General features: G+C 43.1%; 1 non-coding gene across 1 annotated transcript; it reads left to right on the plus strand.

Annotated features, from left to right (window-relative positions):
* The first annotated feature begins 16,237 nt into the window (after positions 1 to 16,237).
* Positions 16,238 to 16,344, plus strand: LOC139035407 (U6 spliceosomal RNA). Its single transcript, XR_011488054.1, has one exon. It is a non-coding gene; the product is annotated as a U6 spliceosomal RNA (small nuclear RNA).
* Positions 16,345 to 17,055: the final 711 nt, after the last annotated feature.

The following is a 17,055-nucleotide window of genomic DNA, read 5'->3' on the forward strand; positions in this document are numbered from 1 at the left end:
CCTACAAGAAGGGGGCCTTTACTTTTCTCGTTTTTCAGCAAGTTGAGTGGTGAAGCACCAGAAGCAACCAGTGTATTCCAGACTCTGTTGGAGTTTGGATTTCCCAGTAGTAACTGGGAAGCTGCAAAAAACCAGGGAATGACACATAGACGGGAAAACAGCTGTGCGATGCTGGACAAGCAGCCTCACCTCACATGACTCATCTAAGAAATGAGACTGAACTACATGACCTTCAGGGCAATTTCCAGTCCTGAAATTTGAGGATTCTAAATCCTTCCCTCGGTATATACTGATAAGTTTTCTTCTGAGCAGCTCTGATTTAGGATCAGAAATGATCTGCCCAGACCAGAGATGGCGGATGTGGGTTGGAGGCAGAGCCATATTTTACTCTAATGGGACAGCTGGCAAACTGCATCCAAACCCTGTACCCGGCTGGCTGGCCAGCCTCAGCCCAAGCTGCTGTGCAGTGTCTTGGGATAACTTCCAAGTGGTATGGCTGTCCTACAAAGCTTTCTGGGAGTGACTTAAAAACCCTCCTTGCAGCTATACCACACCCTTCCAAATTCAGCTGGCAAGAGGATACCTTTAAAGAAGTGAAGGTAGGGCCTTTGAGTGTTTCCTGCATAGCCCACATGGCAGAATGAGTTAGCTGCCAATGAATCAGAAACATATGGTACTGAACATGCTTCTCTCGGAATGCGCACTGTTTAACAAGCTAGGGAATCGCTGTTTCGCAAAACAGTTGGGGCTTGTTACCAAATCCAGGACCTCCGAAATCTAGTTTGAAATGCATTGTCAAACACAGCACACTCTTCAGGGCCAGATTAATATGTCTTTGCTCCGTCTGCCAGGAGATTATTTTCCAATTGTACCATTTGGTGATTGTGACTCGAAACGGGGTCTGATTAGGACCAAGGTTTAACAGACACCTGACCAATTACTCCTGAGTAAATCCGGCTTAAAACAAATCACAAGTAAGCACCACTTAAGTCACAGTGCAGAAGAACACACACTTGCTGCTTCTATTTTCAGAAAATTAATGAACGATTTCAGTTATGGCAAAAACAACCCTGCAGAACGAGGGTTAGCTTGCTCTTTTAATCAAGAAGCTTTGCCAAATATTTACTAAAATAGGGCAGACTCCTTGTAAAAGTATAAATAGTTTTGTTTCTTATTTAAAATAAAAAGGTCCCTAGCACCTTATATGGTCTGATCCTTTTGATAGCACTCGGGTGTTTTTGTAGTAGGATTTCCATTGTGGTCTCTGTTAAGGAGAAAAGAAACAAGATTGGAACATGAGGCCAGAGAAAAATGATGCTTCACATAAAAATCTGATAGAAAATTCTGCAGAGTAAACTGCGAGTAATGTTGTCGGGAGAGAGAGGAGCATGTGGTGATGCCTTCCTCACACTCAGGGAAGACAAGGTTTTCTGTAGCAGAGCTGGGTGGTCCATCCATTCTCTTTCTTCTCTTTTTCCTGGTAGAACGCTGCTTTGGCTCAGCCATCTCTTTCTCCCTGCATGTGACTCAGGGTGTGGGCTCCGGGAGCAAACTCTGTCTAAGCTAGTCATGGGAGTTTCACTGATTCATTTAGGACAAGGCATGTGATCCAGTTATGCCCAGGAACAGGTGGGATGTCTACAGAAGGCATCTGGGGAAAGATCTCCAGAAAGAGGAGCAAGAAGAAGCAGATTCTTCTTCCTGAGGATATTGTCATGTTTGGATGTGAAATTGGCAAGGAGGCGGCCATCCTGCTCTTGGACAAGGGTAGGGCTGACACAGGGGTTGGGCACAGCAAAGGGAGCCATTGAAACATGGAACGGAGACCTGACATGTCCCATCTAGTACCCTCTTGCTTTTGGATCTTCTGTTATGTGAAATGATAAATGTCCCTATTGCTGAAGTCAGTTTGGATTGGTGTTTGTAGTATATGCTGTCCAAAGCATCCAAACTTATCTAAAATAGCTTTCAAGTCAACACACAGACCAGTGATCCACCTTTTCCATCCATTCCTGAAAGCTCCATCTCACCCATCATTTTGCCAAGAGGCTTCTGAAAGCTTAAAATTTCCCCAGATGCTGTAACATCAAGCTGTAGGTTAATCAATAAGTCTAAATGATAATTCTCCACTGATTACAATTTATTTCATTTTCATTTCTCAAGATTGGCCGATCTGAGAGGTATCCTAAAGGGCCTTTTTTGTAATAAAGACAACAGTGAGTCAGTAGTGCATGCATTTCTAGGACTGGTTGAGTGCATGCAGCATGCATCCATCCTTTCTTGTGTATAACCCTTGTAATGAAGCATCAGGAATATCAAGAGAGCTGATGGGAGTCAAACTGATGGTGGAGACCCTAGATCAGCAAATCTTACTTATTTACTCAGGAGTCAAACCTCTGGCCAGGGCCCCAGAAGCAGCTTAAACTATGGAGATAGATACAGACCTACTACTGTCAAGCTCAAGATTTAGAAAAAGCTCCTTTGCTCCATGTGAAAAGTAAAAATTAAGGATTCTCTTGAGGATAGTATTTATGCCTCTGTATGTACCCCATTTTTCCAGTGGTCATGTATGGATGTGAGAGTTGGGCTGTGAAGAAAGCTGAGCGCCAAAGAATTGATGCTTCTGAACTATGGTGTTGGAGAAGACTCTTGAGAGTTCCTTGGACTGCAAGGAGATCCAACCAGTCCATCCTAAAGGAGATCAGTCCTGGGTGTTCATTGGAAGGACTGATGTTGAAGCTGAAACTCCAATACTTTGGCCACCTCATGCGAAGAGTTGACTCATTGGAAAAGACCCTGATGCTGGGAGGGATTGGGGGCAGGAGGAGAAGGGTACGACAGAAGATGAGATGGCTGGATGGCATCACCGACTTGATGGACGTGAGTTTGGGTGGACTCCAGGAGTTGGTGATGGACAGGGAGGCCTGGCATGCTGCGATTCATGGGGTTGCAAGGAGTCGGACACGACTGAGCAACTGAACTGAACTGAACTGATGTACCCCAGTAACTGGCTTCTGATTTTTCCAAACACACTTTTGATTTCAAATTATCCCTTCTGCATGGAGTCAGGGAGTCAACATAACAAATACCAGATATGTTCTGTTATTTACTTTCAGAATCCCCTCCTTTTTTTCTTTTTATTGCTTCATTAAACTGAATTTGTCTTTATAGCACAAATATTCCAAAACAATGCGATGAAAAGTCAAGGGGAAGTCTAAAAGCATTCTCTATGTATCTGGTGAATGAAAAGATTAGATTTTCCAGCTTCAATTATTTGACTTATTGCCTCAATTTTCTGCTTTCTTATGTCTATGAAGACCTGGTTTAGCACTCTCCAGCAAATCCTTCACAGGAGGTAGTCACTGATGTGCTACCAGTTCTAACATGGAAAGGCTCAAGTCGTAACTCCATGAGAGCTCCTGGCACTTAGATTTCAGGTTGGAGGAATGGTGGGTAGTTCCCAACCAAAATGGAATCTGGAAATGTTTTTCATTAGACACTAGAATGCTAAGTTTTGCTCTTATATTCATTCAAAACTAAAATGAAATAGAGGTTAATTTTTGTGGGGGGCTGGGGTGAACGGTTATGAGAATCTGTTGGCTAGAGAGCAAAACTCACAAATCATAAAGCAAATATTGTTTATAATTTCTATGTTGATGCATTCTTACAATGGCAAGGATGTCTCTGGTTGCGCTGACATCTTGGCACACATTATCACTTTCTTCAAAGACTATAAACAGTGTGGTGTGAGCTCTGCTCAGAAAGAATCACTACTCTATAAAGTTACAGAGGCACTGAGAGTCTTTCACTTCTTCCTGTAAAAGTACAGTGGCTTCCTTGCAGACATTGCTCTGGGCAGTCTGCTGCACAGACTCAAAACCCACATTATAACATGCACAGCTCAACCCCAGATTCACAACCCTTGGGACTGTTCCCTTTGATGTGAAGTCTAGCCACCAGGCTCATGAACGTTAACACAGTCCTTTATCCATTGCATTCGTTACAATTCAAGCAAAGGGAAAGTGACATGGTACAATATTACCATGGGACCATGGGCTTCGATGATCATAATCATGTCTTCGAGAGTACACTCGGTTTGCAAAATGATTTTCCATACACTATTTTATACGAACCTCTCAACAATCCTAGTGGGATTTTATAGACAGGAAAAACAGATGAAATCAAAAAGCTCAAATTACTTGCCCAAGTTTACATTTGGAGGCAGAGCTGGCATTTGAGCTAAGCTTTCTTACTTCAAATCCAGTGCTTTTGGATTGTACTGTCTTAAAGACAGTGGCATAAGGGCAGTGTTATGTGATGGTTAAGAGCACAGTAGATCTGGGTTCCAACTTCAGCTCTGCTACTTGTTGGCTCTGTGAGCTTGGGAAAGTTCCTAAGCCTCAGGGCCCTGCCTTGGTTTTCCCATCTATAAAATATAAATAATAGCATCACAAGTTTTGGGGAGAGGCTGAATGTGATAATGCATGAAGAGCACTAAGCATAGTGTTTAGCATTAAACACAATACTTAGCAAGTCCTCAGTGAATAATAGCTTCTGAAAAAGAAGAGAGAGAAAATTTAGTCTTGGTTGAGAGCTCTGAGTACAAATCCCATTTCTGTGACTCTTCACTGTGTTACTGACTGTGTTAGTCAAAGACGTCCTGTGAGCTCCAGGTTCCTGTCTAACCCAATGAAGGCAAGGGGGCCTTGTTTAGAAAACCTGAAAGAAACCACTCTGACTTCTCTTCTAAGCACAGGGCTCTCTATCGTTTATGGTGTGTGTATGTGTGTGTGTGCTCACGGGCACGTGCACCCTAGGTGTCTGGATGGGAGTGAAGGACCCCAGTATCAAATTTTCCAGCTTTTCCTTCATGCTAACACTCACCCAGCACGCAGCCAAGGAGTTTACAGTGTGGGAGATTAAAATGCAAAGGAAAGTGGTGACGTTTGGAAACTGCTGTAGCTCTCTTGGAAAATACACACCAACACACAGACAAGGCTGCTATTGATTTCAAAAGAATGATTCTAGGATGGCAACAATATGATCTGATGGTTAGATTTCTTAAATTTACATCATTTGTTTAAAAATACTACAGGACACAAACAAGTAGAATGAACCACAATATTCACATCACCTGGCAGGAATGATAATAAGATGAGAAAGCCAGCACAGAGAAAAGACTGTTTCTTATTACCGAGCTAAATGAACTGGACATTTCAACTAGGAATGGTTACTTCGTACCATCAAACCACTCTAACCAAGGCTAGAGGGGTGGGGGTGGGGGGAGTTCCAGAGGTTCAGAGTCCTTTCTCCAATCCTTTTAAAGGCAAATTGAGCAACTATATGCTGGGATAGGCCACACAAAAAGAAAACAAACGAGTTTGTACCAAGTCTGGCACGAGGTCAAAGTGATTCTTGAAGAAGGACAAAATTCCTTAGGGGTTAGACTTGGCCAAAGGGGTCATGACTCAGGCTCCCTAAGTTGTAACTTTGTATTCAATGCTTAGCTGTTCCCAAGGAGCTGGACATCACGGGCTGGAGAGTGGGGAGGACTTCAGTCTGAGCTTTCAGATCAAGTCTTCCTCTCTCTCCACCCCTCCCGTCCCCTTTGGACAGCTCAGGCTCCAGTATGGGTTCTAGGACCCACCATGCCCCACTTTCCTCCCTAAAAGTTCACATTTGGAGCCCCATGGTGTCCTTTCCCAAAAGTAGGCTTTATGGCTTTGCTGGTGGTCCAGGGATCAAGACTCTGCACTTCCACTGCAGTGGACAGAGGTTTGATCCCTGGTTGGGGAACTTTTGCATGCTGCTAGGTCCAGCAAAAACTAAGACGACCTTGGAGACTTTACCCTCAGAGAAGCTCTAATAATGTGAACCTCTGCATAACCTCCGTAAGGGGGAGCTGCACTTGTTAAGCCTCAACAAATGTTTCTGTTACCTGCCCTCTCCTGGGTCATCAATACGTGTCTATGGGCTTTAAAGACCAAAAAGGGACAACTCAAGTAAGTCGTCTCAGAACAAAGATTTACTCCAACACAACTTATTGTCTCTTCTTATAGAGCTGCTCGGCAACTTTTAAACAAACAGCTCTCACTAAAAGAAATGTCAGGGTTTGCTTAACCAGGTACCCTGATGCATTAAAAATAATGGATAGTTATGACATGGTCTCTTTGTATTACTGTGATTACATAGGCTCTACATCTCCAGTAATGTTTCTGGAAGTCTGGTCTGTTTGCTTCAGAGTCACCTGAGATGCTCTGTAAGATGAAGATCCCTGAACCTACCTCTGATCAACGAATCAGAGTTTTTTGAAATGGGCCCAGAAATGGGCATCCCGTCTAATGCACACCAAAGCTTACAGTGATCCATGAAAATTTGCCTTTTCTGGTATTTACTTATTCAGTTCAGAGAGATTTATTGAGCACCTACTATGTGTCACGCTTGATTCCAGGCTCTGGGAATATAGCAGCAAATAAAATGGATACTGCCCCAGTGAAGCTTAACTACTAGAGGAGGAAACAAATAAATACAAAAAAATAGGCAGATTTAAATAGTAGGTAGTTATTAGAGTTATGAGAAAAATGTGGTAAAGGAATGGAGAGTGGAGGTACCTTTTTTTGCCCCCCTGAAGTGGTGGGAGAAGGCCTTTTTGGCAAAGCATTTAAGCAGAGTTCTGAAGGCAGTGAGGGTACAAGCCAACAGATTTAGGAAGAAAGAGTTTCAGGCAAAGGCAGCGGCAGATGCAGAGTCCCCACGGCAGAAGCGATGGTTGGCATGTTTGAGGAGCAATGACAAGGAGAAAAAGGTAACTAGAGCAGGGGGTGGGGGAGACAGGGTGGGAGGATGTGAAATCAGCGAGGCTGAGGGGAGTGCAGACCTCAGAGGGCTTAAGACTTGCTTTCACTCTAGGTGTGATGCACAGGAGGGTCTGTTCAGGACAGTGCCACGCTCTGCCTCTAGGCTCAAAAGCACTCTTCTAACTGCTGCTTCTCTCTTGGTCTCAATCTTCTCTCTAGGTGTTCTCAGCCAATTCTATGGCTGTTAAATTTTGAAGAACTGATTGGAGGGAGAAAGAGTACTTTCAAGTTACCCTTGCATACCTACCATTCACTGAATTCTTCTATGTGTCAGACATTTGATTCTACAAGGTAAGCACAGGGTTATCGCCTCTATTTTAAAGATGAGGAAGTTGAAGCTCAAAAAGGTTACACAACTTGGAAAGTCGTAAAAACAGGTTCTAACTTGAGTTTCTGATTTTAACCAATATGCCCACTGCCTCCCCTGATGAAACTGCTAGGCTTCACGGCAATTCTATGGGTAAAACTAAACATGAAAATATTGAAGATTTAATGAAGAAAATAAAGGGGGTCTAGACTCATGATCTAGAGGAGAAAGGTTGAAGCAAGCATATGTATGTTGGAACTTTGAGATTTCAGCTTTATTGCCTTCAGTTTGTGATTTAGTCAACACCTTCTTTTATACTCCATAGAGAGTCATGTAAACTCGAAGTCACAGCCGCAAAAAACCACCTAACCACAGGGAGTTTAACCTGTACTTACAATTTCAGACTGCCTTTCTCTCTCCTTTGTTGTATCTGACCACAGCTGTATCCTGCTCTATTAACCGTGACTCCAAGTTGCTTCAAACTGGTCTTTCTTTTTAGAGAATTATCTCCATTTCTTCGCAATGGAGACTGGAAATCAACTTCTCTCCTTGATTAAAATCGCCCCTCTCAGTTATGCAGAAAGCTGAGTAGTAATCCATCACACTCGGAATAGTAACCCATTTAATTCAAGAAGATGCTGTCTCATGAACACACCAACTGATGGGCCCAGCATCCCAGGAAGAGATCCACTTTTCTTATAGTATTTTTGTAGGTAGCTTTAGTTAGCCAAGAGCTGTCTAATGGAAAGTCATGGAGTGTAAGTTAATTACTTCTGTTGTTTTTAAAGTTTGAACCATTAATTGGTAGCTTCTTATGTAACCGGCAAAACAACCAGGAAGTATTCTCCATTACTAATACCATAAAATTAAATTATCAGGCACACTGTGACCTCACCCCTCACTCCACCACTGCACCATCCACTCCTGCAAATTTTGAATTAAATAGACTGTGCAGGTATTTATTTGTTTAATTTAATTGTCAATAAGAATTTGTATTCTTTAACAGCTGGGCTGAAAGCTGAACCATGTTTTTGTTTGTTTTTTTAATCAATGAGGAAAAAAAGGTAAAGAAGGAGGGAGTGGGAACCCAACCAACTTGGAGCCAGCTGTCCTTCAAAAGGGACCACTGAGGAGGTGATGTTTAATCTCAGAAATGTAAACAGAAGGACTTGTCACAATTAAGTTAGAATCGTGGCACTAATTAAGTCATTTGCAGTTTAATGGAGATTTAAATTTGGTAAATATTGATCCCAAATGACTTGAATCTATGCATCTTAAATTAATCTTAACATAAACCAAAGTGCCGGAGTTCTTTTCAAAGTAAAATTGACTCATATCTGTATCCTAAGAGAAATGAGATTGGAAACCACAAGGATTACATTTCCCAGAAATGTATATAAAAGACCATGGCCTTGGAGCTGTGCTATCTCTATTTCTGCAGTGTTGCTTGAGGCCAGCCAGTTCACACAGACCAGCAGCAGATCTCTGAGGAATCCTGGGCAAGATCACACACACACACACACACACACACACACACACACACTCACTCTCTCTTTCTCTCTTATGTAAACAGACTCAAAGCGTTATAGACTCCAAGATTTTAAGATCTACTTTTTAAGGTTGATTGCATAACTGGAAGAGTGTATTCAAAATATTTGAAAAAAAAAAAGATAATTAATCTACCAGGGACTGTGGCGCTCATTCAGTCCACCTCTGTGAGGGCTAACTGAAAATCCAGATTGCCTTTGAGGGCATGGAGAAATAAACAGTTCCTGACACTTCACAGAAGAAGAATTTATTTAATGCTGCTAAGGGAGTTAGTGATTGCCCAGTTTACTTTGAGAACATCTATGTCATTAAAAAAAAAAATTCATTCTTGTCGAATGAGTTAACCTTGAGCTCTTGTTTTTAATGTAAAAATGATAAACTTATATTATCTTCTTAAAGTTTTATTATTTTTTTTAAACAGTTGTCATCAGAAAGGCAAAAAAAGTATACCTCACTTAAAATAGGTAAATGATTTCCCCAGGAGGGAAATTTTGTCACAGTGAATTAGTGGATAGACCAGGAAATATTTTGGTGATGGAATGAATGGCATCTTAAATTTTATATCAGAATCACAGAACTGGAAAGGACCTACTGACTCTACTGATCAGGGCTATCCCTGGAAGACATTATTTCTCTTAACAGTTTGACAATCAAGATATAAATTAAGGAAATAAACTAGCTGGCCTGCTCACTTTGTAGATAAGAGGACTGGGACTTCTGTGAAGCCACCAAAGAGACAGACCATAGCTTAGATGAAATACAGGATGTATGTCAGAGGAGGAACCAACGAGAATTATCAGTGAATAGGATGTGCAAGGAGAGCAAAAGGACTCAGGGATGACTTCTAAGTTTTGATTTCAGCAGTTGTAGGTGGTGATGATGTCATTCTTGAGACGGTGAAGGCTGGGAAAACAGGTTGGGGAGGTGGTGGAACAGAGGGTTCTACTGTGGATGCTGTCCAGGACGCCAGTAACTAAGTACAGATGTCAAATAAGCGGTAGAATTTGTGAATCTAGAAGCTCGGGGGAGCTCAGGGATGGAAATAAAAAGTGGAGAGGACTCGGATGGAAAAGAGAAGCAGGCTCATCTCTCTGTAGGGAGAAGTTCTAGAAAGAAAATCAATCACAAGACTCATAATTTTGAGCTCCTTTAGTATCTTTGTTTAGAGTTGTAAATTCCTAGAATAACAAATACGCTCATGTATAAACATATGGTTCCAATATATGACCAAAAGTATATTCTGAGGTCAAATGTTGATGAATTTTTGATTAATCACTTGAGGATTATTTTTGATAAATGCAAATTGGAAGCTAGCTATATTCATATTTCATATCCAATAGGAACACGTCCAGTGAATTTCGCAAACATTTAGTAAATGGCTTCAGAATTTGACATCCTGTACTTGTGTGCTAGTTATGCCACTTAATTTGGTGTGCAATCTTTGACAAATAAGTATGGTCTGAGCTGTGGGTTCTGAGATATAAAATGGCATTGAAGGAAAGCACTGAGACAACTTAAGGGAAAATACCTGAAACAATTCCTAGCACACAATGAGAACTCAACAAAAGGAAGCTATTATTATTTAGATAAGGCATGTTCTCCAGGGACCTTACAATCTAGTGACAGGAGCCAGACACAACCAGGAAATGCCAGCAGGAAGTTTACAAAGTGAGAAGATTTGATATGAACAGAAACCTCATTGTGTGCATGTGCATGCATGCTAAGTCGCTTCAGTTGTGTCCTACTCTTTGCGACCCCCTGGACCGTAGCCGGCAGGCTCCTCTGGCAGGGGGATTCTCTAGGCAAGAATACTAGAGTGGGTTGCCATGCCCTCCTCCAGGGGATCTTGCCGACCCAAGGATCAAACCCCCATCTCTTATGTTTCCTCCATTGGTAGGGGGACTCTTTCACCACTAGCTCCACTCTGGCTTTTATTCCCTTCTAGGAAATAGGGGTCAGAAGGATGGTCTCAGCCTCCTCTGCTCTCCTGTGTGGCAGCCCAGCTCTAGCCCTTGAAGAACTGTTTCTGGCTACAAAGAGACACTGACCCTCAGGACCTGGAGCCAAGGACAACTGGCTGGCTCTGTCTTGGTCCCTTCCTTCCCCTGGATGTGTCTGCCTTCCCCCTGCCCTCCCCTTACTGGCCTGAGTTTCCTCTCAACTAGAACCCTCCCAGTAGAAACCTCCCAAGTCACGTGTGGTTTCCTGATGTGATGCTGTGTCCCTAATTAGTAGTTTTGGTTCCCTATCTGACCTGGGGTTTCCAATAACAAAGGCTGTGGCATCCAGAGGACATATTCTTTGATCCAGGTCTCATTGCTGAATTGGGGTCCTTCCAGGTGAGCCTGATATATAGCTACCTGGCCTGGAGATGCTGAGTGCAAGTGAAGGTTGTTTGGGGACCTGAGCTGAAACCCCTGTTTGCATGGTCTGTATTGATATATAAGGGGCTCCCTCTACTTTTGTAGGTATGGATTCCATCTCCTCTGATGGCATGGGGACATTTGTCCCTGCAGGACGTGTCCCTGCATGTTTAATTCACTATGGATCCTGAAATGTTTCCTTCTTCTACTCATTATATTACAGTAACCTCAGTAGCCAAAGGAGACGGCAATGGCACCCCACTCCAGTACTCTTGCCTGGAAAATCCCATGGACGGAGGAGCCTGGTGGGCTGCAGTCCATGGGGTCACTAGGAGTCAGACACGACTGAGAGACTTCACTTTCACTTTTCACTTTCATGCGTTGGAGTAGGAAATGGCAACCCACTCCAGTATTCTTGCCTGGAGAATTCCAGGGACAGGGGAGCCTGGTGGGCTGCCGTCTATGGGGTCGCACAGAGTTGAACACAACTGAAGCAACTTAGCAGCTGCAGCAGCAGCAGTAGCCAAAGGATCAAATCTAATCAAGAGATGCTACCTGCCTTGGTGGTGGTGGTGGTGGTTTAGTCACTAAGTTGTGTCCGACCCTTGCGACCCCATGGACTGCAGCCTGCCAGGCTTCCCTGTTCACGGGGTTTCCCAGGCAGGAATACTGTAGTGGGTGGCCATTTCCTTCTCCAGGGGATCTTTCTGACCTAAGGACAGAGCCCATGTCTCCTGCATTGCAGGTGGATTCTTTACCACCGAGCCACCAGGGAAGAACTGCTTCTTGCCTTAAACTTTGCTCTAAAGGCAAAGGCAGAATGCAGTATATTGCTTGGTGTGTCTCATTAATAGCTCGATTTCTTGGGTGTTGGGTCCCAAGGCAATAGGTGATCTGTGTCTGCAGGGATTTATGGGATTGAAGAATAACATCAGCAACAACAGAGATCTCTAAATGCAAAATGCTAGTAAACAATATCTCAAAAGTTTATTTAAAACAGTAAGGACTCTGCATAATGAATTTCTAAAATGCTCTCTTTAAATGATTACTTTGGAATTGGTTAACCCTGTGCTTCAGGTCCTCAGCCTTGGCCAGTTTCTTTTCTTAAAATTTTTATCGGAGTATAGTTGATTAACAACATTGTGTAAGTTTCAGGCGTACAGCAAAGTGAGTCAGTTATACATATACATTAATCCACTCTCTTTAGATTCTTTCTCCATCTAGGTTATTACAGAGTACTGAGCAGAGTTCCTTGTGCTTTACTGTAGGTCCTTAATAGTTTTTTATTTTATATGTAGTAGATGTCAATCCCAATCTCCCCAAATTTATCCTCTCCTCTTACTGGTAAACATGTTTGTTTTCTATATCTGTAACTCTACTTCTGCTTTGTAAATAAGTTCATTCTGGCATGTGCTGTGTAACATGTGGGATCTTAGTTACCAGACCAGGGATCAAACTCTGGCCCCATGCAGTGGGAGCTTAGAGCCCTAACCACTGTACCACCAGGGATTCCTCTTGCCCAGTTTTTTTTTATTTCTCACTCTGAGCTTTCCAGTTTCCACCCTGAGCTTGAAACGCAAAAATTAAGCATCTCTGTGTGCCAGGGAAATTAAGTCCAGCCTCGCTTCCTACCACCAGACAGGAGCCGACGAAGATCTTCTCATGAGGTCAGAACACAGCGAGAGGTGAAAGTGGGTTTATTGCAAAGGTAGGTTTAAGCTTGAGGGACTTTTTCTGGAACAGACCCTTCACAAGGCCCTGTGCTTGATTTTGTACTTGTAATTTTGCATTTTTTTTAAAGGGCCAGAAATTATAGGAGTTTGAGGTGTCACCAAACCTAAGCCTACTCCTGGGAGAAGTGAACTCACTCCAGGAACAGTTCAGGAATTCTGCCACCCCCGGGGTCCCTGGGGGCAGCCTGTCCTGAGGTGTGGAGAGTGGGGTTACTGAGCTGTGAAACCACACTGGGTGCAGTCCTCATATCAAGAGTAACCAGGGCGCTTTCTAAGGGAAATGTTGGGAGAAAAGTGCCAAGGTGCAGGTCACTGCTGGTGGAATTTGACATGATGCAGTGGACATTTACAGCTATTGTTGTTTAGTCGCTAAGTCTTGTCCAACTCTTTGTGATCCCATGGATTGTAGCCCACTAGGCTCCTCTGACCAGGGGATTTTCCAGGCAACAGTACTGGAGTGGATTGCCATTTCCTTCTCCAGGGGATCTTCCCGAATTGGCAGGCGGATTCTTTACCACTGAGCCATCTGGGAAGACCTTACAACCATTGCTGGGTACCAAATGGAAGTGGGTTTTGGTGGAGTGTTGGAAAAACAAGTGTACATAAAGTGTAGACTGTGAGTAGGGCTAAACATCGATCTGGTCACCTACAGGAGGCCCCCAAGTTCCCTTATGTCCTTGATCTTACCCCCATGTGACCCAGATCTTACTTGAGGGGATTTGTATTTAAGGGTTTCCTGTTCTCTTCACATCTCATTTAGGGTTCTTGTTATATTGTTGAAGTTTTTGTGGTTTCTGTTTAATTCTGGCTGTTTCCCCGGGACTCTGGCCAAGTTCCTAGATCTATCCTACCTGCATGAAGGGCAGGGAATGTAAATGGTAATAGATTTCACACAACATTGTAAATGCTTTATGGACTGTGTGTTACAGGGAGTAACTGAGCTGTAAAATTGGAATTAAATCTATATGTTTACAGAAATGTGCCAATCGCAAAACTCTGCTTTCTAAATACAGCCATTGCAACCCAGAACTTTGGATACACAGAGGGTGGTTCAGAAGTGGGAACTCAGGGATGTCTCTGGCAGCCTCCTGTGAGCGTCTGGGACAACATCTTGGTACCATTTTCTTCACAGCACTTAGAAGTGACTCTTCTTGTGGGGTGTGCATCTTCTTCATCAAGCCTGTAATGCATTCCTTGTCAAATGCTCCTCATGTGGGCCCGTCCATGTGAGTAGGAAGTGTCCCTCCCTCTGAGGTGAAAAGGGTGCTGTCAGCACTGCTCCTCAGAAGGCACATGCCTTGTGAGTGATAGTGATGAGCCCCACCAGCTGGCATGGGCTCCACCCCCTTCACTGACAAGCCATCTGGAAATAGCTGTCTGAGTCAATTTTGCCATAGCAGGAGGAAGCAGCTTCCTTCCTTCCCCTCTTCCTTCCTCCTTCCCCTTTTTACCTTTGTCTCTGCCTCCTTCTCTTCTTGACTTCTAGCTTCCTGTGGTTCTCCTTTCTGAGTGGTCTTCTCCCATATCCTACTCCTACTTCACAAATCATTCCATCATTAATTCAATCATTAATCAGTTTCATGAGCAGTATGCAAAATAAAAGAGGATTCTGCCTGCTCCACTGGACCCAGTGGACCCCCACCCCCAGCCCCACCTAATACACGCACATCGTAGGAGAGGGAGGTAGCTTAGAATCATCAAAAAGAAGACAGTCTTAGGTTTGAATTTGGCCTAAACACTTATTAGGCGGGAGACCTCTGGTAAGTCTTGGAGCGTCTGTTCCTTTCTCAGATGCATAATGGGGATGAAAACGGTACAAGGGCAATAAGTGAAAATGAAAGTGAAGTCGCTCAGCCATGTCTGACTCTCTGCGACCCCATGGACTGTAGCCTACCAGGCTTCTCCATCCATGGAATTTTCCAGACAAGAGTACTGGAGTGGGTTGCCATTTCCTTCTCCAAGGGATCTTCCCAACCCAGTGATCGAACCCAGGTCTCCCACATTGCAGGCAGACACTTTACCCTCTGAGCCACCAGGGAAGCCCTAACAAGGGCAATCTAAGAGCTCAAATATACACAATATGTGCCCACTAAGGGGTCGGTTAGCTCAGTCGCTCAGTCGTGTCTGACTCTGCGACCCCATGGACTGTAGCTCACCAGGCTTCCCTGTCCATCACCAACTCCCGGAGCCTGCTCAAACTCATGTTCATCAAGTTGGTGATGCCATCCAACCATATCATCATCTGCCAACCCCTTCTCCTCCTGCCTTCAATCTTTCCCAGCATCAGGGTCTTTTTCAGTGAGTCAGTTCTTTGCATCAGATGGTCAAAGTATGGGAGTTTCATCTTCAGCCTCAGTCCTTCCAATGGATATTCAGGACTGACTTCCTTTAGGATTGACTGGTTGGATCTTCTTGCAGTCCAAGGGACTTTCAAGAGTCTTCTCAAACACCACAGTTCAAAAGCATCGATTCTTCAGCACTCAGCTTTTATAGTCCAACTCTCACATCCATACTTTGCTACTGGAAAAACCATAGCTTTGACTAGATAGACCCTTTGTTGGCAAAATAATATCTCTGCTTTTTAATATGCTGTCTAGGTAGGTTATAACTTTTCTTCCAAGGAGCAAGTGTCTTTTAATTTCATGGCTGCAATGATTTTGGAGCCCAAAAAAATAGTCTCTCATTGCTTCCATTGTTTCCCTCTCTATTTGCCATGAAGTGATGGGATGATCATAGCCATGATGCTATGATCTTAGTTTTTTGAATGTTGAGTTTCAAGTGAACTTTTTCACTCTGCTCTTTCACTTTCAACAAGAGGCTCTTTAGTTCCTGTTCGCTTTCTGCCATAAGGGTGGTGTCATCTGCATATCTGAAGTTACTGATATTTCTCCCAGCAATCTTGATTCCAGCTTGTGCTTCATCCAGCCTGGTATTTTGTATGGTGTAATCTGCATAGAAGTTAAATAAGCACGGTGACAATATACAGCCATGACGTACTCCTTTCCCAATTTGGAACCAGTCCATTGTTCCATGTCTGATTCTAACTGTTGCTTCTTGACCTGCCTACAGATTTCTCAAGAGGCAGGTAAGGTAGTAGAGTAGTCCCATCTCTTTAAGAATTTTCCAGAGTTTGTTGTAATCCACACAATCAAAGGCTTTGGCGTATTCAATAAAGCAGAAGTAGATGTTTATCTGGAATTCTGTTTTTCTATGATCCACTGGATGTTGACAATTTGATCTCTGGTTCCTCTGCCTTTTCTAAATCCAGCTTGAACATCTGGAAGTTCATGGTTCACATACTGTTGAAGCCTGGCTTGAAGAATTTTGAGCATTACTTGGCTAGCATGTGAGATGAGTGCAATTGTGCGGTAGTTTAAGCAATCTTTGGCATTGCCCTTCTTTGGGATTGGAATGAAAACACCTTTTCCAGTGCTCGCTTCGGCAGCACATATACTAAAATTGGAACGATACAGAGAAGATTAGCATGGCCCCTGCGCAAGGATGACACGCAAATTCGTGAAGCGTTCCATATTTTTTCTAACACCATACACAAAAATAAACTCAAAATGGATTAAAGATCTAAATGTAAGACCAGAAACTATAAGACTCCTAGAGGAGAACATAGGCAAAACACTCTCCGACATAAATCACAGCAGGATCCTCTATGACCCACATCCCAGAATTTCAGAAATAAAAGCAAAAATAAACAAATGGGACCTAATGAAACTTAAAAGCTTTTGCACAACAAAGGAAACTATAAGCAAGGTGAAAAGACAGCCCTCAGATTGGGAGAAAATAATAGCAAATGAAGCAACAGACAAAGGATTAATCTCAAAAATGTACAAGCAACTCCTCCAGCTCAACTCCAGAAAAATAAATGACCCAATCAAAAAACGGGCCAAAGAACTCAACAGACATTTCTCCAAGGAAGACATACAGATGGCTAACAAATACATGAAAAGATGCTCAAATCACTCATTATCAGAGAAATGCAAATCAAAACCACAATGAGGTTACCATTACACCGCCAGTCAGGATGGCTGCATCAAAAGTCTACAAGCAATAAATGCAGGAGTGGGTGATAGAAAATGCCAACCTCTTACCTTGTCTTCAATTTTGCAAATTTAGTACAGCCATCAATGGTCAAACAGTATGGAGATTTCTTCAGCAAAGCCTTCAAGGAATTAGAATTCCTTTAGGATTGACTGGTTGGACCTCTGCATCCAGACTTTCAGGTCATCTCAACA

Source organism: Odocoileus virginianus, chromosome 5 (assembly GCF_023699985.2).
Source record: "Odocoileus virginianus isolate 20LAN1187 ecotype Illinois chromosome 5, Ovbor_1.2, whole genome shotgun sequence".
Taxonomy (NCBI): Eukaryota; Metazoa; Chordata; class Mammalia; order Artiodactyla; family Cervidae; genus Odocoileus; species Odocoileus virginianus.